The 24,152-nt window shown below is 42.5% G+C and overlaps 1 protein-coding gene across 11 annotated transcripts in view; it reads left to right on the forward strand.

The window, feature by feature from the left end:
- The first annotated feature begins 2,925 nt into the window (after positions 1 to 2,925).
- Positions 2,926 to 24,152, forward strand: part of FGGY (FGGY carbohydrate kinase domain containing) — a 419,791-nt gene continuing 398,564 nt past the window's right edge. For 4 of the 11 annotated variants that reach the window (XM_045477590.1, XM_045477595.1, XM_045477596.1 and 1 more), the window contains exon 1: positions 2,926 to 3,035. The gene's annotated coding sequence lies outside the window, so the exon portion shown is untranslated. Of the gene's footprint in view, positions 3,036 to 18,385; positions 18,513 to 20,761; positions 20,843 to 22,988; positions 23,060 to 24,152 lie in introns of those variants that run through there. The other 7 variants (XM_045477592.1, XM_045477599.1, XM_045477591.1 and 4 more) reach the window with 6 other exon arrangements.

Below are 24,152 nucleotides of genomic sequence, written 5' to 3' on the forward strand. Positions count from 1 at the left end.
AAAAAACAAAACCAACAACCCTTTGCCCACTTTATTTATTTTTATTTTTTATTTTTTTACTATGAAATTTATTGTCAAATCAGTTTCCATACAACGCCCAGTGCTCATCCCAACAGGTGCCTTCCTCAATGCCCATCACCCACCCTCACCTCCCTCCCACCCCCCATCAACCCTCAGTTTGTTCTCAGTTTTTAAGAGTCTCTTCTGGTTTGGCTCCCTCCCTCTCTAACCTTTTTTTTTTTTTTTTCCCTTCCCCTCCCCCATGGTCTTCTGTTAAGTTTCTCAGGATCCACATAAGAGTGAAAACATATGGTATCTGTCTTTCTCTGTACGACTTATTTCACTTAGCATAACACTCTCCAGTTCCATCCACGTTGCTACAAAAGGCCAGATTTCATTCTTTCTCATTGCCAAGTAGTATTCCATTGTGTATATAAACCACAACTTCTTTATCTATTTATCAGTTGATGGGCATTTAGGCTCTTTCTGTAATTTGGCTATTGTTGAAAGTGCTGCTATAAACATTGGGGTACAAGTGCCCCTATGCATCAGCACTCCTGTATCCCTTGGGTCAATTCCTAGCAGTGCTATTGCTGGGTCATAGGGTAGATCTATTTTAATTTTTTGAGGAACTTCCACACTGTTTTCCAGAGTGGCTGCACCAGTTTGCATTCCCACCAACAGTGCAAGAGGGTTCCCATTTCTCTACATCCTCTACAGCATCTATAGTCTCCCGATTTGTTCATTTCAGCCACTCTGACTGGCATGAGGTGGTATCTCAGTGTGGTTTTGATTTGTATTTCCCTGATGAGGAGCGACGTTGAGTATCTTTTCATGTGCCTGTTGCTCTTTGCCCACTTTAGTAAATAAAGTTTTTTGAAACATAGTCACATCCACACGTTTACTATTATCTATGGCTGTTTTTGCACTACAAAGGTAGAGTTGAGTAGTTAAAACAGAAATTGGATGATTCACAAAGTCTAAAATATTTAATATTTGGTCCCTTAAAGGCAAAGTTTGCCACCCCCTAGAACATATGAGTAGAATGGAAGTAAATAGAAAAAAAAATAAAAATATTCATTTGTTTACAATAGGCAGTGGGTACTAATTGAAATTGAGAACAAAAATTGGTCTAGAATCACATCTCCACCACTTGGCTGGATGACCTTGAACATTTTATTTATACTCTCTGGGCATCTATCACCTTACAGAATTGCTGTAGTGATTTGTGTGACATAGGCTGTACATATCAGTTATGATTAGGTTTGGTCCCATGTGACAGAAAACACAGAATTAAAGAATCTTGCACAAGACAGCAGTTTATTTCTTTCATGTGGAAGTGGGCAGTGGCTGTTGGTCTAGTGGGGTATGGTGTCAGCCTTTTCACCTTGCTACTTTGCCGTCTGTAGCAATTATTCTGAGGTTCTCTTATGGTACAAATGGCTTCTGGAGCTCTAGCCACAGTGCTATGATTGCTATTACTACTGATAGTATGATAATAAGAGGAAACAAGCCAAAAATCAAATACATAAAGCCTAGAAACAGAGACATACCTAAAGACCAGACAGCAAATCCACATTAATTGAAGTCTGGCCAAAACGACATGTCCTGCCATAGTTCATGAGACAATAAGTGTATTTCATATATTCTGTTCCTGGGGTACAGGGAGGAAGATCTAGAAGCCACGTGTTACATGTATTCAGCATCTAACACTTCACAAAGTATTTTCCTAACTATTACTTTTTGTTTGCTCTTCACAACCCTCTAGAAAGGTCAAGATACACAGGTCTTAATACTATTATTTCTATTGTACACTATAATTCATCCAGGTGCTAAGTATCAGATCCCAGTACCTCCTATCTTCCCAAAGAGTCCATGGTTAGATCTTTGGATATTTGTTGGAAATGAAAGGGGAAAAATTATGGTGTAGAAGAAAGAAAATGACCACCCCCACCCCTCCCAAAGAGGCTCCCTAGTAGATGTAGCTAATCATACGGCTTCAGCCTGAGCCAGTATGTACGCTTGCAAGACAAAGCGAAGAGCATCTATTTTGGGGATGGTCAGGAGGACAGCAGACAGGGACTGTAAGGCACATGCCACATAGGCCAGTTCAATGGCATCACTGTTATTACCTAGGCTTACCTCTTATATCTGCTGTGGTCTTGGAAACTCACTTCCTTTTACTGGACCTCAGTTTACTTTTCTAGGGAAGCAAAGGGTTTGGAATCAGCGGCTTGCTGAACTATCTTCCAAATCTTCAGTCCCATCAGCCTGGGAACCTACTTTTTGAAGGCAAACAGCTCAAATTGGAGCCCAAGTTGGAATTCTCTGTCTGGTTCCCTAGCAGCTAGCTGTGTGTTTCAGAACAAGCTAAAAAACAGATGACTCTTGCATCTGTAAATAGGGGCGAATACCGCCTAGTTTACTGGAAAGGCAAGAACTGTGAGGTTTAAATGAATTGGGTGTGTCTAGGGCCCACACATTGTAACTTCTGCACAGGCAGGGCCTATCTGCTTTGAGGATTTAGACTGTGACACCACTTCAGAGGGTTGGCCAGAGGATTACACGGATAAATTCCTGCAAAGTATCAGAAAGAAGACCTGGCACAAAGCAAGCATTCAGTAATTATTATTAATATATTATTATTATTAATGACATCCTCCTACAACGGTCAGTAAATTGCATTCAGTAAATGGTTGAGAAGCGGTTATAGGATGCGTATCTTCCACACCCAAGCGTCAGAGGCTGCGAAGAGTTTGTGCAGGGGACCTCCTTGCCTTTTTAAAAAGTCCATAAAGCCCGTGGAGCCGGGGCGAGGCTTCGGAGGCGGGGGCGGGCACGCGCGGGCCAATCCTCGGCCCGGTTCAAAGGGCCAATCAGAGGGGGTTTTACAGGGGCCGCGTCCGGCGGGGGCGGGGCCGGGGGCGGGGCGCAGCCGCAGCCACTCTCTGGGACCGCTCTGCACGCGCGCGGTGCCGTTCCGCACGGCAACCTGCAGAGCCCCGCTAGCTAAAATCTAATTTCAGATTGGACAAGTAAGTGACCCTCCTCCCAGTCCCACGTGTGCAGCAGGGGCTTTTGCAGGCGCGCAGGCTCGTAGCGCCCACGTTCTCCAACCCGAGAGCTCACCCGGCCCAAGCCTCCCCCACCTTTCCCGCAGTCGCCGCCCCTTCCTCTTGGTCTTCCTTCTCCTGCCGCTTAAGTCTCAAGCTAGCAGGGCCTTCGCCCCCCGGGATGCTGTTGAGTTCCCTGTGCCCTCTCCTGGGTGAGGCGGCTGGCCCGTCGAGAGAAGGGTCGGCCTTTACTGCATCCCCAAGGCTGTCTATGAGATGTCGGGAACCCGGGGTCCTCTGCCATCTCCGACCAATTAACTGTGTTCACGCTCTCTCTATTTTAGTCACTCCCTCCCTCCCCCGGACCCCTATTTTAGGATATATTTTCCTGAACAGTTTTGAGTTTTTAATACAAATCTGGCTGCCTAAGACATTTTAAAGGCCAGTGCTGCTTGTAACTTCAAACGCTTTCAGCAGCTTGTGATAACGTTTAAGGTGCATTTTAGTTGTGATGGTATAATGCTGTTTGGTTACAGTTAGCCTGGTAGGAAAGGCCTAATGTTATCCTTGCTTTTTAATTCATTTCCTTTCTTTTAAGGATTGGCAAGATGTAAAATGGTGAATTTCCCTAATCATTGGCTATTTTCCACGAAAGCACTTCTTAGGTCTTAACTAATAGCGTCCCTAAATTAAAGGGTCAGTCACTACCAAAACATGGAACAGCATTAGGTTAATTTTTTAAAATAGGAGATTTGGAGGGAGGAAGTGATTACACTTTTGAATTGTAAAATCACTGAGAAAGAAGGCAGGTCTTCTCTTGGTTTGTGGCTATTATACAGATGGTAGAGTTTTGCTTTGTTTTGTTTTTGCTTGCTTTTCTTTTTTTATGACCCACCAAATACATATCCTGATTTTTTACTTTTTATGGTTCCCAGCTGGGTCTTGCAGCCTTTCGACTGCCTCTTGGTCTTCTGGGAGTCTCCTGTTAATGAGGCCCTCTGCCTGGCTCTTGACCTGATGATCATTGGCCTGGCTGTTGGAGGGATCAGCTGAGGAGGATGTGTGAGTGGGAGGCCCAGAGGATTGTTGATTAAGGATGATAAGGGAAAGACCAGAGAGGGTGAGAAGGGCCTTGTGATTGATTTTGAGGGGAAGCGAGCTTGGGAGCCTCCCTTGCTGGATTTGGAAATCAAAACATGCGTATTGGGAGAAGGGAATAATCCTGAGGGTGGAGATCTGTATCTTTCTGGATGAAAGTAAGAAGTTTGCTGGGAGGAGACTGGGCCTTCTTCCAGGCTGTGTTAATTTTTGCTGTGGACCTTGTCTTTTCCTGGAATCTGGTTCCCTTTCCCTAACCTTTCACTTAGTTCAAATCACAGTCAATTACCAGCTGGTTTTGAAAACAGTTTAGAGGTAATGAATCTTGCCCAGCCAGAATAGGGACTAACCCCCCCCCCCCGCCCCCCCATCCCCCACCTCCCTCCAGGGGATTTGAAATAATTATTTCACCAGAATGTACTACAGAGATCATTTAACCTCACCTGCCCATCTCTTTATACGGAGAAATACAGAATCAACCCAGGTGGTGGTCTAAGGGTCATCCAAACCAGTTCTTCCATTCATTCATTTGTTCACTAAGGGTGTGGCATGTATTCTGGGCCTGGTACTGTGGTAGGCCCTGGGTAGGTAAAGATGAACAAGGTTTGCTCTCTGCTTCCAACTTTCACTCAGTCTGCTTATTATATCTAGTCTAATGAGGGAGATTATATGATTCTGAGATTAGTGTTGTGGCAGGGTATGAGGAAGATGCTGGTAATTGTGATTTGAACTAAGTGGAGAGAAGGGCAAATGGCCTAATGTAGGGTTTCGTGGAAGACTTCCCAGAGGAGATCATCCTCGAGCTGAGTGACAGAGCCTCAGTATGAGTGGGCTGGAGAGAGACAAAAGGGAAGGGGATTATTTGACTTGGGAACAGCGTGTGCAAAACTATATAAACCTGGCACATTGTTGACTCGTATGGCTGGATAGGAAAGGGTGAGGTGGGAAATCACCAGAAAGGAGGCTGCAGAAGGTGAAAAGGTCAGATCTGGTCAGATCGGGGAGGGTCAGGTGAGTCATATTAAGGGAGTTTGAAACCTATCTCCAGAGCAATCAGGAGCTGTTGAAGTGGTACAGATTGGTGTTTTAGAAAGTTAATTCTGGCCTCAGGGTGGAGAGAGGCTTTTATAATACAGGTGAGAGATGGGTTAGGGTGATAGTTCTGGACTGGAGAGGGAGAGAGAATACAGTTGACCCTCAAACGATACAGGTTTGGACGCAGATGCACTTATACGCGGAATTTTTACAGTACTGTAAATGTATTTTGTCTCAAGATTTTCTTAACATTTCCTTTAGCTAAATTCATTGTGAGAATACAGTATATAAGAATATAGTATATAACACACAAAATATGTGTTAATTGGTTGTTTATATTTTTGGTAAGGTTTCTCATCAATGCTAGGCTTTTAGAAAGTTAAGTTTTTGGGGAGTCAAAAGTTGTGAACAAATTTTTATGTCGCGGCAGGTCAGTGCCCCTAACCCCCTGCATTGTACAAAGGTTGGCTGTGGAATGGTTAGGAATTAACAGCGATTGGATGTAGGGAATGGGAAAGGAGGGAGCAGTTACAGTGCCGTCGGGGAAAAGGCTTTCCCAACTGGGGTATTTTTCAACAGCTTTATTGAGGTATGCTTGACATATAATAAACTGTATATATTTAAAATATCTAATAGATGTTTTGACGTGTGTCTGGGTCTGTGAAACCATCATCACAAGTAAGATAAAGAACATCTCTAACATCCATAAAGATTACTTGTGCTCCTGTGTAATCCCTCCCTTCCTGGTTCTCCCAACCCCCCCCCCCCCCCCCCCCCCCCAGCAACCAGTGATCTGCTTTCTGTCAGTATAGATGATTTAATATTATTTTAGGATTTTATCTGTGGGGTCATACAATATGTATCTTTTTTGCGTGGTGGCTTTTACTTAGCTTAATCATGTTGAGATTCATCCATGTTGAGCATGCACACATACTTCATTTGGTGCATTGCACGAATATACTGTACTTTATTTACCTGTTGGTGAGTATTTGGATTATGGGCTGCTTTTTGGCTACTACAAATAAAGGTGCTAGGACTGTTCATATCCATGCCTTTAAATGGGCCTATTCTTTGATTTCTCTTGGTTAAATACCTAGAAGGAGGATGGCTAGTTCACATGGTAGGTGTGTGTTTAACTTTTTTAAAAGCTGTATTTCAGAGCGATTGTGCCTTTTTGCATTCCCTTCAGTGGTGCATGAAACTTCCGGTTCCTCCAGCACTTGGTGTGGTCACTCGTTTTAATTTTAACCATTCTGATAACATGGAGTCCTCTTTCAGGGAGTTTTAACATTTCCCTAATGAATAATAATTTCAAGCTTCTTATCATGTGCTTACTTGCCCATATATGTATCATATATCTTCTTGGGTGAAGTGTTTGTGAAATCTTGTGTTCACTTGTAAAAAATGAGCCGTTTATTTTCTTACTGAGTTTTGAGAGCTTTTATATACTCATTGCAAGTTCTTTATCTCACTTGTGTGTACAAATATTTTCTCCCATTTTGTGGTCTTGTTTTTTCATATACTTTTTTTTTTTTTTTTTTTTCAGCGTTTATTTATTTTTGGGACAGAGAGAGACAGAGCATGAACAGGGGAGGGGCAGAGAGAGAGGGAGACACAGAATCGGAAACAGGCTCCAGGCTCTGAGCCATCAGCCCAGAGCCTGACGCGGGGCTCGAACTCACGGACCACGAGATCGTGACCTGGCTGAAGTCGGACGCTTAACCGACTGCGCCACCCAGGTGCCCCTTTATACTTTTAAGCTTATTTATGACAGAGAGAGAGAAAATGCAAGGGGGAGTGGCAGAGAGAGAATGGGAGAAAGAGAATCCCAAGCAGAACCCCACTGAGCCCCCATGGGGCTTGAACTCATGAACTGTGAGATCGTGACCTGAGCCAAAATCAAGAGTTAGATGTTTGACTGAGCCACCCAGCCACCTCTTCTCTCTTCATTTTCTTAACCGTGTCTTTTCATAAGCAGAGTTCCCGATTTTGATGAAGTCTAATTTGTGAATTTATAACTTTGATGATGACTTTTTTTTTTTTTTTTAATTTTTTTTTTTTTCCAACGTTTATTTATTTTTTGGGACAGAGAGAGACAGAGCATGAACGGGGGAGGGGCAGAGAGAGAGGGAGACACAGAATCGGAAACAGGCTCCAGGCTCTGAGCCATCAGCCCAGAGCCTGACGCGGGGCTCGAACTCACGGACTGCGAGATCGTGACCTGGCTGAAGTCGGACGCTTAACCGACTGCGCCACCCAGGCGCCCCTGATGATGACTCTTTTATCAGTTTATTATTTTATGGGTCATGGTTTTAGTAATTTTATGTAAGAAGTCATGCCTAGCCAGAACTCTCGTTTTCTCCTATTTTTTTTTTTTTTTTAATGTTTATTTATTCTTGAGAGACAGAGACAGAGCATGAATGGGAGAGGGTCTTGGAGAGAGAGGGAGACTCAGAATCTGAAGCACCCTGCAGACTCCAAGCTGTCAGCACAGAGCCTGATGTGGGCTCAAACTCACGAACCATGAGATCATGAACTGAGCTGGAGTGGGCCACTCAGCCTTCTGAGCCACCCAGGTGCCCCTCTCCTATTTTTTTAAAGAAGCTTCATTGTTTTGGTTTTATGTTAAATCCACAATCTATTTTCAGTTAATCTATAGCATCAGATATGAAACAAAGTTAATTTTTTCATGTATGTCATTAATTGTTCTACTACCATTTGCTGAAAAGCCTATCCTTTCTCCATTGACTTGCCTTTGCTCCTTTGGTTAAAATCAATTGACTATGTATATGTGGAGGCCCATTTCTGGTTGTTTTGTTTTGTTCCGTTGTTCTCTTTGGCTGTTTTAATGCCCAATACTGCATAGTTTTGATGACTATAGTTTCATAATAATATGATAGGAAAAGATAGGATTCAGTAGGCAGAGAGGGAAAGATGATCTGAGGTCCCTGGGTGGGGAACAGCACATATTTTGGAACAATTCTGGGAGTGGCTGACTACAATAAACCCCCTCCAGCATAACGTTCCTCTGAAGAATGTAACAGACACCACCTACTCCCCCACCAGTTTCCCTCAGGAATTTGACAAAAGACCTAACTGAAAATAAGGAGTAGACCATAAAACATATGACCCAGAAGGAATGATATGGCCATAGCCCTTATACAGTGGAATCGAGCCAATCAGGAATGGACAACCCAGCACCTAGTGTTACCCAGCCAATAAAGGTAGGACCTGAGAAGGAACAAGGAGGAAGGGAAGGGTGGGTGTGTGACCAGAACCTTGTTAAACAAGGACCCCTGTTCTATAGTCCACAGGTATTCACCTTTGAATGCCCCCTCTCTGTAAAGACAGCTTTCCTACCTCTTGCTTTCTAATCTTAGACTCTAATAAACTTTGCCTGCTGCTCATTCTGTGTCCACCTGTTCATTTTTCGAAGTGGCCAGACAACGGATCCGGGTATTGAGGTCAAAAATCTTGAAACAATAAGTATTGAAGCCAGGTAGTATAGGTGGATTTTGAAGTACATCTTCAAAAGTTGCTTTGGTTTTTCTAGGTGCATTACATTTCCGTATTGATTTTACAGTCATTTTGTCAGTTTCACAAAAAAGACCTATTTAGATTTAAGTTAGAACGACATTAAATCTCTACATTAATTTGAGAGCAAATTGACGTCTTAACAATTGAGTGTTCTAACCCATGGTTGGTATATCTGTTTATTTAGGTCTTCCTTAAGTTTTCTCAGTGTTTTGTACCTTTCAGTAGGTAGGTCTTGCACATCTTTGTCAGGTTATCTGTAGGTATCCTATTTTTTTGATGCTATTGAAATGAAATTATCTTTTAAATTTTATCTTCCAGTTTGTTGCTGCTTGTGTATTGGTCATGTATCCTGCAATCTTGCTAAACTCCTTTTCAGTTCTAATAGCTTTTTTGTGGATGCCATCAGATACTCTATGTAGGTGATCATGTTATCTGTGAATAAAGACAGTTTTACTTTCTTCCTTTCAATGTGGCTGCCTTTTATTTCTTTTTCTTGCTATAGTGCACTGGCTAGAATCTCTACTCCGTGTTGCATGGAAGTGACATCTTCTTTCTGATCTTTCTTAGGGAGAAACATTCATTTTTTCATCATTAACTATGATGTATAATATTAGTTGAATAGTTTTTATAGTAGGTTTTTATCAGGTTTAGGAAGTTTCAGTCTGTTCCTATTTTGCTGAGATATGTTGAAATTTTTTTTTTGTTTTTGTCTTTAAATGAAGAATGAATTTTTTTTTTTTTTTTTTGGCTCAGGTGTTCTTTTCTGTAACTATTAAGACTTTTTTTTTTTTTAAAGAATCTTAATATGACAAATTACATTCACCAAATTTTTTTTTTTTTTTTTGAATGTTAGACCTTGTATTCCTGAGATAAATCCCACTTGGTCAGGACCTATTATCCTTTTTATAGTTAGTTGGATTCTGTTTGCTAAAATTTTAAGAATTTCTCCATTTATGTTAATGATAAATATTGATACAGTTTTCTTTCCTTGTGTTGTCTTTTAAGTTTTGTTATCAAGATAATTCTGGTCTCAAAAATGAGTTGGAAAGGATTTCCTGCAATTCAGTTTCTTGGAAGAGTTTGTATAGAATATTATTTCTTCCTTAAATGTTTGGTAGAATTCACCAATGAAGATGTCTAGAGTTCTTTTTGTTTTTGGTTTTCTGTCAAGAAGAGGAAGAACTCAACTGATTTAATAATACAGGACTATTCAGATCATCTGCTGCTTTTTCAGTGAGGTTTGGTAGTTCCTATATTTTAAGGAATTTGTACATATCTTCTTAGTTGCTCATAATATTCCCTCATTATTTTGATATCTATAGAATCTGTTGTGATTTCATCTCCCTCATTCCTGATACATAAAATCCTAATACTGGCATCTTTTCTCTTTATTTTCCTGGTTATTCTGTTCAGAAATGTATTAATTTGATTGGTCTTTTCAAAAAAACAGCTTTTGGTTTTATTTCTTTTCTGTAGTCTTTTTTTTTAACTTCTTGATTTTTCCTCTGAAATTTATTGTTTGTTCTGCTAACTTTGGGTTCCTTTTACTCTTCTCTAATTTCTTAAGATGGAAATTGAGTTATTTATTTGAGGCAACTTTTCTATTACATGCTTATGACACTATAGATTTATTGCATCCAGTGCATCCTACCACTTCTGCTATATTTTTATTTTCATTCAGTTAAAATACTTTATATTTTTTAAATGTCTTCTTTGATCCATGTGTTAGAAGTGTTATTCAGTTTCCAAATATTTGAGGACTTTCCACTTATCTTTTAATTATTGATTTATAGTTTAATTCCATTGTGGTCACAGAAGGTACTTTGTAGGATTTGAATTCTTTTAACTTCTTGAGACTATTTTTTGGCCCAGAATATGGTCTGTCTTGGTAAATGTTTGATGTGAACTTAAAGTATGTGTGTTCTGCCCCTTTTTGGATAGAGTGCTTTTTACTTATCAATATATCAGCTTTGCTGACTACTGTATATTACATCCTTGCTGATTTTGTGTCAACTTACTCCATCATTGAGAGAATTACCGAGAGAATGGTGTTAGAATCTCTGAGGATAATTATGGATATATGCATTTCTCTTTGCATCTGTATCACATTTTGCTTTATGTATTCGGATGCACTGTTATTAGGTGTGTTAATATTTAGGATTGTTAGGTTATCTTGGTGAATCATCCCCATTATTATTTCTTAGTTTCTGGGAATATTCTTGACTCTGAAATATACTTAGTTATTAAACCTGTAGTGTTTTTGCTTTAAAATCTACTTAGTGTGATAATGATTTAGCTTTCTTTTGAATGCTCTTTTGTTGCATATCTTTTTCTTCTTTTTACTTTTAACCCGTGTGTTTCTTATATTTAAAATGGGTTTTTATAGGCAGCATATAGTTGGACTGGATAACGAAGTGAGGCCTGCTAATTTCTGCCTTTTAATTGGAGTATTTAGACTATATTTAATATAAGTATTCATATGGTTTCTTTTAAATTTTTAAATGCACCCATCTAGCTTTTTCTTTTCATTTCTATTTGTTCCATCTGTTCTTTGTTCTTTTTATTCTTTTTCTGCCTTCTTTTGGGTTTTTTTTTTATAATTTCATTTTTTCTCTCCTTTATTGGCTTACTAGGCATAGCTTTTTCTTTTGGTATTATTTTAATGGTTGCTTTAGGGTTTACAGAATACATCTTTAATTTATCAGAGTCAACTTTCAAGTGGGATTATACCACTTAACATATAATATAGGAACCCTATAACAGTATGTCTATAATTCTTGCCTCCTAGCCTTTGTGCTACTGTTATTTTATATTGTACATTTTATATTTACATAGGTTTAAACCCCATGATATATGGTTATTCTTTTAGTTTTAGGGAGTCAGTTATCTTTTTAAGACATTCAAGTAATTTTTTTTAAAGTTTATTTATTTATTTTGAGAGAGAGAGAATGAGTGAGTGAGGGGGCAGAGAAAGAGGGAGTGAGAGAATCCCAAGCCGTCTGTGCTGACAGCTGGGAGCCTGACGTGGGGCTTGAACTCACCGACCGTGATACCATGACCTGAGCCCAAATCAAGAGTTAGATGCTTAACTGACTGAGCCACTCAGGTGCCCCAGACATTCGACTAATTTTCAAAAAGCCTTTATATGTATCCACATAGTTCCCCGTGTGCTCTACATTCTGTTTTGTTTTATAGATGCAGATTTCCATGTGCTATCATTTTTTGCCTCGCTTCTTATGGTGCAGTTCTGCTAGTAATGAATTTTTTCATCATTGTTTGAGTTAGTCTTTATTAATGCTTCCGTTTTGAATTTTTTTTTCCACAGGGTACAGAATTTTAGATAGAAAGTTTTTTTTTTTCAATACTTCAACACTTCAAAAATCTTACTCTGCTGTCTCCTAGCTTGCATTATTATTTCTGATGAGAAATCTGTTGTCCTTTCTATTTTTCTTTATTTCTTTCTTTCGTAATGTCGTCTTCTTTAATAATATTTATTTATTTATTTATTTATTTATTTATTTATTTATTTATTTTGAGGGAGAGTGTGTGGAAGGGAGAAGGGCAGAGAGAGGGAGACAGAGGATCCAAAGTGGTCTCTGGGCTATAGCGGAAAGCCCAATGCTGGGCTTGAACCTACGAACCATGAGATCATGACCTGACCCAAAGTTGGATGCTTAAACTGACTGAGCCAGCCAGGTGCCCCCGTATTTTTTTTTTTTTTTTCTTTTGTGCGATTGTCACCTCCCCTCCCCCCAAGCTGCTTTTAAGATTTTCTGTATCATTGGTTTTGAACAATTTGAATCTGATGTTGTCTTGGTTTAGTTTTCTTCATATTTCTTTTATTTTGGGTTCATTGGTATTCTTGAATGTGTGAGTTTGTAGTTTTCATCAAATTTGAAATGTTTGTGACCATTGGCTCTTCAAATATTGTTCCTGACCCCTTCTCTGTGCTCTGCCTCAGGGATTCCCATTTCACATATATTGTACCACTTGTAGTTTTTCCACAGCTCACCGATACTCTGTCTATTTTTTAAGAATCTTTTCTCTCTGTTAGTGGTTAGTGTCTTATTGTGTCTTGAAGGTCGCTCGTCTTTTCTTCAGTATTGTCCAATTCTATACAGTAGGTTTTTCATCTCAGATATCCTAGTTGTCATTTTTAGCATTTCAGCCTAAAGTTGCTTCATCTTCCATTTCTGAACTTTCAAGTTCAATCTCTCGCCTAGCTTTCTGACATACGAGATACAGGAATCATAGCTATTTTAATATCTGTGTCTACTAATTCTGTCCAGTGTGTCAGTGTGAGGTCACTGCCCGTTGATTTTTCTCATTTTGGATAGTATTTTCCTGTATCTTTGCATGCCTGGTAAATTTTGATTGAACACCAGGCATTGTGTGTTTTACCTTGTTTTGTGCTAGATGGTTTTGTATTTTTATAAATACACTTGAACTTTGTTCTGGGGTATGAGTGAGGTATTTGCAAACCATTGGATTCTTTTGAGTCTTGCCCTAAGCTTTGTTACGTGGGACCAGGGTTAATTCTTCTTCACTGCTGAGGTGAAACCCTTCTACTCTACTTAGTACCCTGTGAATTACGTTTTTCCACTCTGGCTCGTGTCAGTGGGCACTATTCATGGCCCCGTGTGAAGTACACCAATTCTGGGAGATTCTGGGAGATTCTGGCGCAAATGGTTTCCTCACATGCATGTGGTGTTTGGTACTCTCCTGAATACTTGGGGAGCACCCTTTGTAGTTCTCTGGAATTCTCCCTCTGTGTAGCTCTCTCTTTTCTTGTACTCTGCCCTAAGAAGTGTAGCTTCCTGTTGTCCACAGACTCCTAGCTCTGTTTCCTCAATGCTGGCAGACTGCAGGGCTTGGCCTGGATTTCCTCTTCCCGTACCATGGTCCCACACATTAAGCTTCAGCAATTTCAGGACATTTCATTTTTCCTCCCCTTTCTGGGCTCACTGTACTTTCTTGCCTTAATGTTCAGTGTCCTGAGAACCCTCATTTCCTATATATGTATATTTTGAAAGTAGTTTTTGATGGGAGGGTAAATATGGTTCCTGTTACTTCATCTTGGCTAGCAGTGGAGGTCTTCAACTGGAATTTCTGAAGAAAATTTAAAGAAGGACTATTTGAGGGTATGAGGAAGAGGTTTTGAAGTATCCAGGCACCAGTAATAATGGGACCACTTTTACTCCTTGATGTCTGAAAGGGCACAGTGCAGGAAGTAGATCAAAAGGAAATAGAAGACACCCTCCAATTAGGATAATTTTTTAGTAAAGGAACTATTTAGAGAGATGAGGGCAGCCTGAATCCATGGGGCTGAGAAAGTAGGATTGTTCTGTCCTATGTAAAGGGGTTAGGAGAGGAAGGTTACCAGAACCCAAAAGGAGAAACTGTGCAGAAATCTGCCTTGAGAGGCTTTGTTACCTTTGTTCAAGAGATGCAGGTTGTTCGGTCCAAGGGAGCTTGGACCTTACTCTCCTTCCTTCTTGACGCCTTTTGCTACTGCTCTCCATTGTCCAAACCCAAGTAGAAGACAGAGGGTTGGGCGCCTGGAGATCCAGACTGTAGCCCTGGGACAGAGGGTAGGCAGAAAAGGATTGAGTGTATGGTGTGGGGGGGGGGGGGCAGGCAGGCTGAGAATAACGTGCACAGGAGTCATAACCTATAGATGCCTGGCAAACAGTCAGCATGGTTGGTGGTGCTGCTCACTGAGAGACAGGAGAGAAGGAATAGTATGTCTGGGAGAAGTAGGTTTGATGTGTGAGGGGGAAATGATGAGATTTCCTTCCCAAACTAGGAATACTTTTTCCAGGAGACTCCTCTATAACATCCTCCCCCCACCCCCCTGCCCCGCCCCCGCCCCCTTTGCCTTCATCATCTTAAATCATTGAGGAGGCTCTTACCAACATGGAGGAAGCAGACTTCATACAGCAGGTACCTATACAGTGATACACGGTGATGTATGTGTGGGGTGGCTTTAGGGAGAGTAGGGCGATGAGGTAGAAATCATTCAGGCTCAGTGTATTACCAGTCCCTTGGCCATCTGGAGTCGGGCCTCCGTTATAGCAAAGTCTGTTGCAGACCAGGCTGACAGCCGAGGAGCTTGTGTTCTGCTAAACCAGCCACAGGATGGAGAGATTAAGAAGGGACTCAGTTACTGGTGGGTTGTGGGGGACGAAGAATGAGAGGAAGACTGTGTAAAGTCAAGAGTGATTTCAACAGACAAGTCTCAGTGTGTGTCGTTCACGGAATTCTGGGATGGTAGAACTACTGACCAACTTTGAGGTTAGAATGAGGCTACTGTTAGGATGTTTAAAAGTATTCGGTGACCTGGTGGAAGGGGCATAGGACCGAAGTCCTTCTCTGATTTTTACTGGTTCTGTGGTGGTGGCCAAGTGACCTTACTGCACAGAACCTTAGTTCCCCCATTTCTAAGTATGGATCCCTCCAGGGTTGGGAAAATTAGCAGGGTCACGTCATACTGTGCACAGATACTGTGCTTGGCAAAGAGTCAGCCCTCATGAGATCCAAGGTGAAGATTGGCTCAAACTATAAGTATGTTTGGGAAACATTTGGATTCATGTGAAGATACATCTTGATAAAACAGTAGGAAGAGGAGGGTAGTTGACAAAGGCTCCCTCAGAGCCCTCCTTTGGAGACAGTTTGGGAACATATTCAATCTCCCTTTCCCTTTTCTCCTGAACAAATTATTCTGCTCTTAGTGTCATTGGATATTGGGCCGCACGGGCCCCTGATTTGTCCCAGTATATGTTGCATCCATTGGGTCTACAGGCAGGTTTCCGTGTGCTGGTAGTATAGCTTACCTGCTCTCCATACAACATCACATGGAAACGTGAGTGTCTGAAGACCATTCTCATTAAATGCGCCTTATCCCTTTTATTTTACAAAAAGCCATGGCATGGAGGAGCGCTTATAGGAACTGAAAACCTATAGTTTTGGAGGAAAGAAGACCAATAGGAAGTCACTAGAATCATCATAAAGCATTTGAAAGGGATAGCTCCCCTGAAAGGAATTAGGTGGTTTGGATGATCCCACGGGACAAAAATGAGGTGTGGAGGATGGGAGCCATACAGAGCAAAGCTCCACTCACTATCAGGAAGATCTCTCTTGTTACTACAGTATTAGCTGCTCATTGTGAACATTCCGACAGCAGAGTGGGGAAGTTCAAAATGTCCTCCACGTTTCCACCACCTTTCTTTTCCCTAGGTGTCACTGCAGGAAGCGGGAGTTGGTGTGTGCTTCCTGAATCTCGTGTGGTAGGTCTTAGTACAGTACGTTGACCCTCAACCTGTCGCATCTGTCACGATCACCTGGAGGGCTTTTACAGTGCTGGCTGTGGAGTTGCACTCCCAGGGTTTCTGAAGCAGTAGATGTGGGCTGGAGGCTGAGAATTTGCATTTCGAGTGTTCCCTGGTGATGCTGATGCTGTTCTTCTGGAGACCACGGTTTTAGAACCACTGATGCTTTAAAAAAAAAAAAAAAAAATTTAACATTTATTCATTTTTTGAGAGACAGAGACAGAGAGTGAGTGGGGGAGGGGCAAAGCGAGAGGGAGACACAGAATCTGAAGCAGGCTCCAGGCTCTGAGCTGTCAGCACGGAGCCCGATGCGGGGCTCGAACTCACAAACTGTGAGATCATGCCCTGAGCCGAAGTTGGACGCTTAACCGACTGAGCCACCCAGGCGCCCCACTGATGCTCTGTCTTTAAGAAAAACAAAAAACAAAAAACAACAACAACAAAAAACTAGTACAAATGTAGTCTCTAAGAACTTGCTCTTTTATTTAATAACATACCATTAACATTTTTCTTTAGCCCCTTTCTCATTGGTATTAATAGCTCCTTATGTGGAAGTTTCAGTAAGTCCCTTATTAGTAATCATTTAATTTGTTTCCAGGGTTTTTGTGAGTGTGCTTTTGCCTTAACGAAAACATGTTGTAGTGTATATTTTTAATGTATATCTTTTAGGTGAGCCAATCCATCAATTCTTAGAAGTTAAACTGTAGGGGAGGGGTGCCTGGGTGGCTCAGTCGGTTGAGCGTCCGACTTCGGCTCAGGTCATGATCTCACGGTTCATGGGTTCAAAACCCCCTGCATGGGGCTCTGTGCTGACAGCTCAGAGCCTGGAGCCTACCTCTGATTCTTTGTTTCCCTCTCTCTCTGCCCCTCCCCTGCTTGTGCTCTGTCTTTCTTGCTCTCTCAAAAATGAATAAACATTCAAAAACATTACAAAAAAAAAAACCCTGTAGGGTAGAAGGGGAGATTTCAAAAATGGATAGATAGTGCCAGATTGTTCTAGAGAAGGCTGAACCCCTTACTCCCCCACTACAAGTGTATGAAACTACCTATTTCCCCACACTCCTGCAGAAACAGGGTAATATCAAAGTTTTCTATTTTTGCCAACTTGTTACATCAGAATTTATGTTGTTTTGTTTTGCATTTCCTCCATTATTTTATTTGTGAGGCTGAGTGTTCATGTGTGTTCATTGTATTTCTTTTTCTGTGAACTGCAAGTTTGTATTCTTTGCATCATAGGAGGAGGGAACAGAATGAACACAGGTGCCAAACATTCATTTAAGGGATGGCTAGTAGCTCCTAGGGTTGTTGTATAGGGGGTTGAGATTGGGGAGAGGGGTAGGGAGGTAGGGAGGTGAGGTTAGAGAGGCAGGTGGGCACTAGAGCTTTGAGGTTCTTGGGGGCCAAACAAAGAGCTTGGGCTTTTTTGGGGCAGAAGCAGCATTGGTTCAGTCAGTAGTTTGAGTTTGTCCCATAGCTCTTGGTAGTTTTGACAGGGCATGTTTGCGAAATGGCACCATCCAGCTCCCCAAGTGTAAAATGTGGCCTTCAAATAACTGGTTCTTTATGCCTTTCACCTTGGACCTAAAATCCACTTGGTCATGCTTCATAAATAGGTAAACACAAGAAGAGGCCAAAGACCCCGGCTTCTGGCTGAGCATGGTCTCTGGAGGAAGGAGTTTTGGAAGATTGTGTTGGGGGAAGGGATTTTGTTGCTCTAGCTAATACTGCCCTGAGCCTTTCCTGAATTTGCTGACATCTGACAGGAGTCACTGAGGTTGGGGGTTCTGTTGTTCTAATTTGAGTGACTTTTCTTGGAAAAGCCTTGGATTTCAGCCAATATGCTAATGATAAGAGCCTTGCTTTGAAGGTCTGGTTAGTTCTGTAGAAAATCAGTTCATAGTTAATTATGTCAGCAAATCAACAGCCTCTTGGAGAAGAAAGTGACAGAGGGAGAGAAACTACATATATACTTAAATTATTCAGAACTCAGAGGTCGGGAATTCACGTTCCAAAAAGAAGAGTCCATGTAATAATAAATCACTGAGTTTGTGTACAGTTTTCCCCGTTACGGGCTTAGCTTGGTAATTGGCATATTGAGGTTACACTATAATAACTTTGCATTTATAATCAGTGTGCCAGCCCTCACCCTCTTTCTGCCTGTTTTGCCATTTTTCTGCTTCCAGGTTCCTGGCATGGGACTGCGAGACTGTTGGGCTCGCACTCTGAGTTTTAGTGAACTCAGCGTAAGCTGGATTTGTGGAAGATAGACCGACTCAGATGAGAAAACCCCTTGTCCAAGTAGTTTCTCCATCTTCTCCCCCCCGCCCCATACAGGTGCATGGTCAAGGAGGGAGATGGTCCTGAGGGAGAAGCCAGGGGCCTCACACGGAACACAGGCTTGCTGATCGTGCTTCTGGAACTCTCCAAGGGCAGAGTCCCTAGAGACTTTTTATTTTAAAAGGTATTTGACTCTAGTATACATTAAAAATCTTCCCTCTCTCCCACAACCCGGTACTTGCCCCGTTCCTAGGTTACCCTACACTGTGTTGCCAGTAGGCAGGTACTAGGAAGTAGCTAGTAGAACAAACAGTCCATTAGTATCTCACTTTTATTAGTGTAGCATTTAGGGTGACATAGTGTTTGTGAATCAGAGCAGAGAGAAACCATTTCTAATGTTTGAGTGTCCCAGAAGATGTCACAGGATAAACAGACCTGGAAGGGCATTCTGAGTTTGCCCAGGATAAAGGCGCCTTGTTTAGCACGGAAAGCCACGTTGTAGCAGAGACAGCAGCAAGAGCCCTGCTCTGGCTTGGACAGACTTGAATTTGAATACAGCCTCCTTCGTCTCCTGGTTTTGTGGCCATCCACTGGAGATCAATCCTCACAGAATTTCAGCATCCTCATCTGTACATGGGAGACACAGCACATAACTTGGATGGGTGTTCTAAATGAGGTGTCCCCTCTCCCTTTCTGTGCGGAGAGAATAGCTTGGTGGGGTGTCATAAAAGGCTTCTGAGGAGTTGCTTTATCGGATCCCAGGGATTGAAAAGAAGAGAGAGTCAGCAGGGTTTTACAGAAGAGGATGTGGGAGATCCAAAGTTTCATCTGCTGTTAAGGCGGTGTTTGTTGTTGGAGTTTGAGGATGTCTTCTCATGAGTCAGATTTTCCGTCCATGATTTCTTTAGGACCTGTTCTGTGCATTTGTCCTCGACATGGTTGGGTTTTGTATTTGTGTCAGCTGCTGTGTCCTGCCTGTGTGGCTTGTGGAGGGCAGTGGTTTTGGTCATCATCCAGGACTGGCTCAGTTTTGATCCTGTGGCTGCCACATTGTGAGGCAGGCATGGGGGTTTGGTGAGTTCTGACTTTTTTTTCTGCCTTTGGGAATCCAACTTTGAGTTGAAAGAACAGCCAGCCTTTCTCCTGTCTGATTTAATACTTTACACCTCCTTGGATACCTGGGGCTTGTACTTAAACATGGGCTTAGTGGGGCGCCTGGGTGGCGCAGTCGGTTGGGCGTCCGACTTCAGCCAGGTCACGATCTCGCGGTCCGTGAGTTCGAGCCCCGCGTCGGGCTCTGGGCTGATGGCTCGGAGCCTGGAGCCTGTTTCCGATTCTGTGTCTCCCTCTCTCTCTGCCCCTCCCCCGTTCATGCTCTGTCTCTCTCTGTCCCAAAAATAAATAAACGTTGAAAAAAAAAATTTTAAAAAAAAACATGGGCTTAGTTCAGAACATGAAGACCCTCAGTATCCTGACAAATCCTGACTTTCTGATCTCGTGGTTGGAGCAGTGATGCAAACAGCAAGCTGGTACTTCGACTTCCAACCATCATCTCCGCATTCTGTGGAGAAAGGTGGTGTTGGGATGGGATGCTTGGTCCCCAGCGTGTGGCAAGGGTTCCGGCAGCAGCAGCAAGCTGTTTTATTGCCTACGTGTGTTAGATTTTGCTGGAAGCACAAACGCCGGGAATAACTTGAGTTGTCACCATTTGATTTTCAGAAGTCAGATTCTTAGGTTAGATTGTCAGCTCTAAAGCCAGAGATCCTGTCTCTTTCAGCTGAAGAGTCCTAGTGTCCTGGCACAGAGAAAGTATTTAGTATTTGCTTTGTTTACTGGGATTTGAGCTGTTAGAGTGAGAACACCCGGGCAGGGGCGGGGTATATTGCAGGTGTCCAGAGGTGATCCGGTGTTGGCAGGGGCATAATAATAGTCCTCACGATTGGAGCTCCTTATGGAGTGTGTGCCACACATCAGGTGCTATGCTAGTCACTTCAGTTCTATAATCTCAGTTAATCTTGCAAACATAGTAGGAGATTGGAGCCATAGGAGACAGTTTTTCACCTTAAGAGGAAAACTGGCCACGAGCAACCTGTACTGTTTTCTCCCAGGGGTATTGTTGGTGAAAGCGCTAGGCATCCAGTTGTTATGAATTGCCAACTGTTATTATTGCCAAATGAGCTCTTTACTTCCCATCCGGAGCCTTCTTGCCATCTTACAGCACGCGAGACTCGTTTGAAGTGCTGTTCAGTTCTTTCTGTTAGAGGGCCGAAGTGGACAGGCATCCTCATTGCTTATCTTTTTCTTTCCAAACTTACCAAGCGCCTGCTTGCAATTTGACTAACCGAATAAATAGATTGTGTGGAACTCATGTGCCTGATCTCACAGCAGAGTCCAGAGATCAAAGTTGAAAGAGGATATTGAGTTCCTTCTCAGATCCCTGGGACACTGTTTCTGTGGACACTGTCACCTAATTGATCCTGGTGGAGTGGCCTTTTTGAAGAAATAGGACTGAAGGTAAGCTCCTTCACTCTGGAGGATTGTAGTCGTAGGAAACAATATTCTTGCTATTAGGTTGTATCGGGGAAAAGGAGGAGGAAAGATATAAGACAACTCCCAAATGATGGGTTTGGGGCACAATACTTGTAGCCTTGACACCCTTCTTAGAATTACTGAAATAGTTTTGCGAAGAACTGCCTCCCATGTTCATGTCCCTCTTCCTTTTTCACGCTGCATTTGAACAACTTGCACATTTGTTGAAGAATCAGCCGTGAAGCCTGTGGTTTCCTGTGGCATATTTCTAATAATATTTATACAAGCTATTATTTAATGAACCATCTAAATATTTATCATAGGAGCGGTCTTTTGATCATGAATCGGGGCTAAAAATGAGTCCCGTGCATACTGGGGGCTTGGACAGGAGGCTCTTTCTGCCCTGTGAAGGATCTTGCAGACTGAGAAGTTAGGTGGCCCAGGACTTGTGTCCAGCACAACCTGAATTTCTCTCTTTTTCTTTCTCGTGGCCCCCACAGTCCATGTCCTCATTCTGCCTGCCTGTCACCCTCCCGGTAGCCCTAATAGTAATCAGAGTTTTTAGAGCATTCTCTTTGCCTGAAAGAATGAGGTGGTACCAAAGTTCTGACCCCCAGCATTCATAAAGTGGGCTTTGCAGCCATTCCAGCACAGCCTCCGGTCCCAGCTCCTCAGGTTGTATGCTATGTGACGTTGAACAGATTAATTGCTGAGAATCTCAGCCTCCTTAACTGGAACATGGGCTCACACTGTCCGCCTCACGGGGTTGTTACAAGGATTGGATGGAATCACAAAATCATGAGGGTGATTTGCAGAGCAGAGCTTAATCATTGCTACTTGTTGCTACATTTGTTGTTGATACCCTGATTGAAGAAGTTAACAAAGAATTTTGTTTTCGGTTGTTAGAGGTTGTTGTGGAAAGATCCCCACACTTGCTGTAGAGGCCGAGGTTCATATCTACAGCTCATGTGACTTGGACGAATTTCCCCGTCCCACTGAAGTACAAAATGGTGATGGGTTTACCAACTCGGTTGAGTTTCATTTGGAAGAGATTAAGGCATGTATGCAAGTGCCAGACACACAGGCGGATCCTAATCCTTTTTTTTTTTTTCTTAACAAATTAGAAAATGGAATGTTTTCAATTTTGCAGGTATTTTATTTTTTCAGGCAAAGGTGCACGGGATACAGTTTGGAGTACAGGACACAGCAGAGAGTACCTGCGACCCAGGAACAAAGGGCACAGAGAGGCAAGACAAGGGATCTGAGTTGCAGGGAATTCTCTGGCAGAGTTTTTAAAACTCTCAGGGTCGAGTTTCAGGGAAGCCGTCCAAGGGCTTGAACTTAGCTTGCTTCCCTGCTTTCAGGGTCCAGGTGTGGAAACAATCACAAAGAGATCACTTAAAACTATAGTAATGGGAAACATGGTGAACCTGAAATATTTAATTAGGCTCTATTCCTTAGAAAAACATGAACTGGGAGGCGTGTGTGAACAGTGCCAGGAGGTATGGTGCCCTTGTCCCCATGGGTTTGACTCTTTCTGACCAGTGCTTTGGTAATGTGGTCTAGAAACGGGCGGTTTGCCAGAGAGAGGCAGCCTGACATTGGGGAAGGGGCCATCTCTGAAGGGGGGCACCTTGAGTTCTGAATCAGCCAATCTGAGACAAAGTAGGCAGGGTCCTTGGCAAATAGGCATTTAGTAGATGGAGGAGAGCCAGGCAGTATAGCACCCCGAGAATGGTTAGAGACTTTGGAGCCACAGGGAAGGGGTTTGCTGTCAACTCTATTACTTACTAGTTACATGATCTACTGCAGCACGTTACTTGACCTGTCTAGGACTCAGTTTTCTCATCAGTAAAATGGGGATGATACTAGGAATTAACCTTGAAGGACTGATGTCAGGATCAAATGTGGTATGGTAATGTAAGCAAGCTGTTGAACAGAGCACTGGGGACACAGTAGACGTAGTACCTTTTATTATTCCCTAATGATAGGCTTTAAAGGTATCCACTGAGTCACAAAGACTCAGGTTCTTGCTGTGTGCCAGGCTCTGGGTTGGTACTGGGGGTAACCGTGATCTGGGCAACATTGGAGTTAATAATTTAATAGTAAAGCTCCACCCTTCTTAAGAAGAAGTAGGAGCTCTCCTGAAGGGTAGATTCTTGCCTCTTTAGTGAGGACATGGGTCCAAAAACCAGAACTGAGGTAGGTATGCCCTAGGTGTTTCCAGAGTGGAAATCTGCCTCTGGATTTTGCTGGAAATAAATTGGACTTGTGGGTGGTGGGTGATAAGATGTTGCACTCCCTGCAGGGGAAGACGGAGACAAAAGTGAGGAACCCAGGCTTGAGGAGCTGGGCTAGCAGGAATGGCGAGAAGCCTGGGGGATGGCTGGCCAGTCAGGGTGAGCCGGAATGGTTGTATAGACTCTTGATTTCCTATTTATTTCCTTATTTCTCTCTGAAATGTTTCGAAAAGCCTTGGGGAATTCTAGCCAAAGGCAGAGGGCTCTTCGCAAGCCAGGATCAGTGTTAGGAGCACCCCTGGGCCTTTACGCTGGGGACAGTGAGAAGCTAAAAGGGAATTCCGAGTAAAGAGGTTGTGGTGTGGTCAGTAGCAGGGAGATGGAGGAACTGGCTTGGTCAGTCTTCCTCCTATTTGCATAGGAAGAAACTTGAGGTAGCTCTGAGCCAATGCAGGGCCCTGTCTTGTCCTCCGCTCATAGCAGGGTGCCTGTGCCTGGCGCATTCTGCATTTCTTTGAATATCAGTCATGGATTACAAGATGCATTATTGTTTCATGCATCACCAAGAAAGAAGATGCTACCACTTGATTGTAAGATGCCACGGATTATAGGATTCACTGATTTTAGAGAAGCAAAATGAAAAAAGTGTCTAGAATTAATAAAATGTGGTTGTAGGCATTCAGTAAATGTTAATTGGATGAATGAAGCATACAGAGATTAGAATCAAGACAAAACACTCGTGCGTATAGGTATGAAATTAGGAATTCAAACTATTAAAGCTTGAGGTTCATCCATGATTTCTATCGATTTCACTGATCTAGCTGCTCATTCAGGAAACATTTATTGAAAACTGATTATATACTAGATTATATACTAGGAACTAGGGATCCAGAAATCAATAAGTTCCTTTTTTTTAGGTTCAGGCCAGTAAGGGAGACAGACCTGGAACCGAAAACAAATCCTATTTCACAATGGTTAGGTTGTAAAAGAAAGCAGGGACATGGTACTCTGGTGGCAGCGAGGGACAGGGAAAGGCAAGGATGTCTTTCCTGAAG

Source organism: Leopardus geoffroyi, chromosome C1, assembly GCF_018350155.1.
Source record: "Leopardus geoffroyi isolate Oge1 chromosome C1, O.geoffroyi_Oge1_pat1.0, whole genome shotgun sequence".
NCBI classification, from domain to species: domain Eukaryota; kingdom Metazoa; phylum Chordata; class Mammalia; order Carnivora; family Felidae; genus Leopardus; species Leopardus geoffroyi.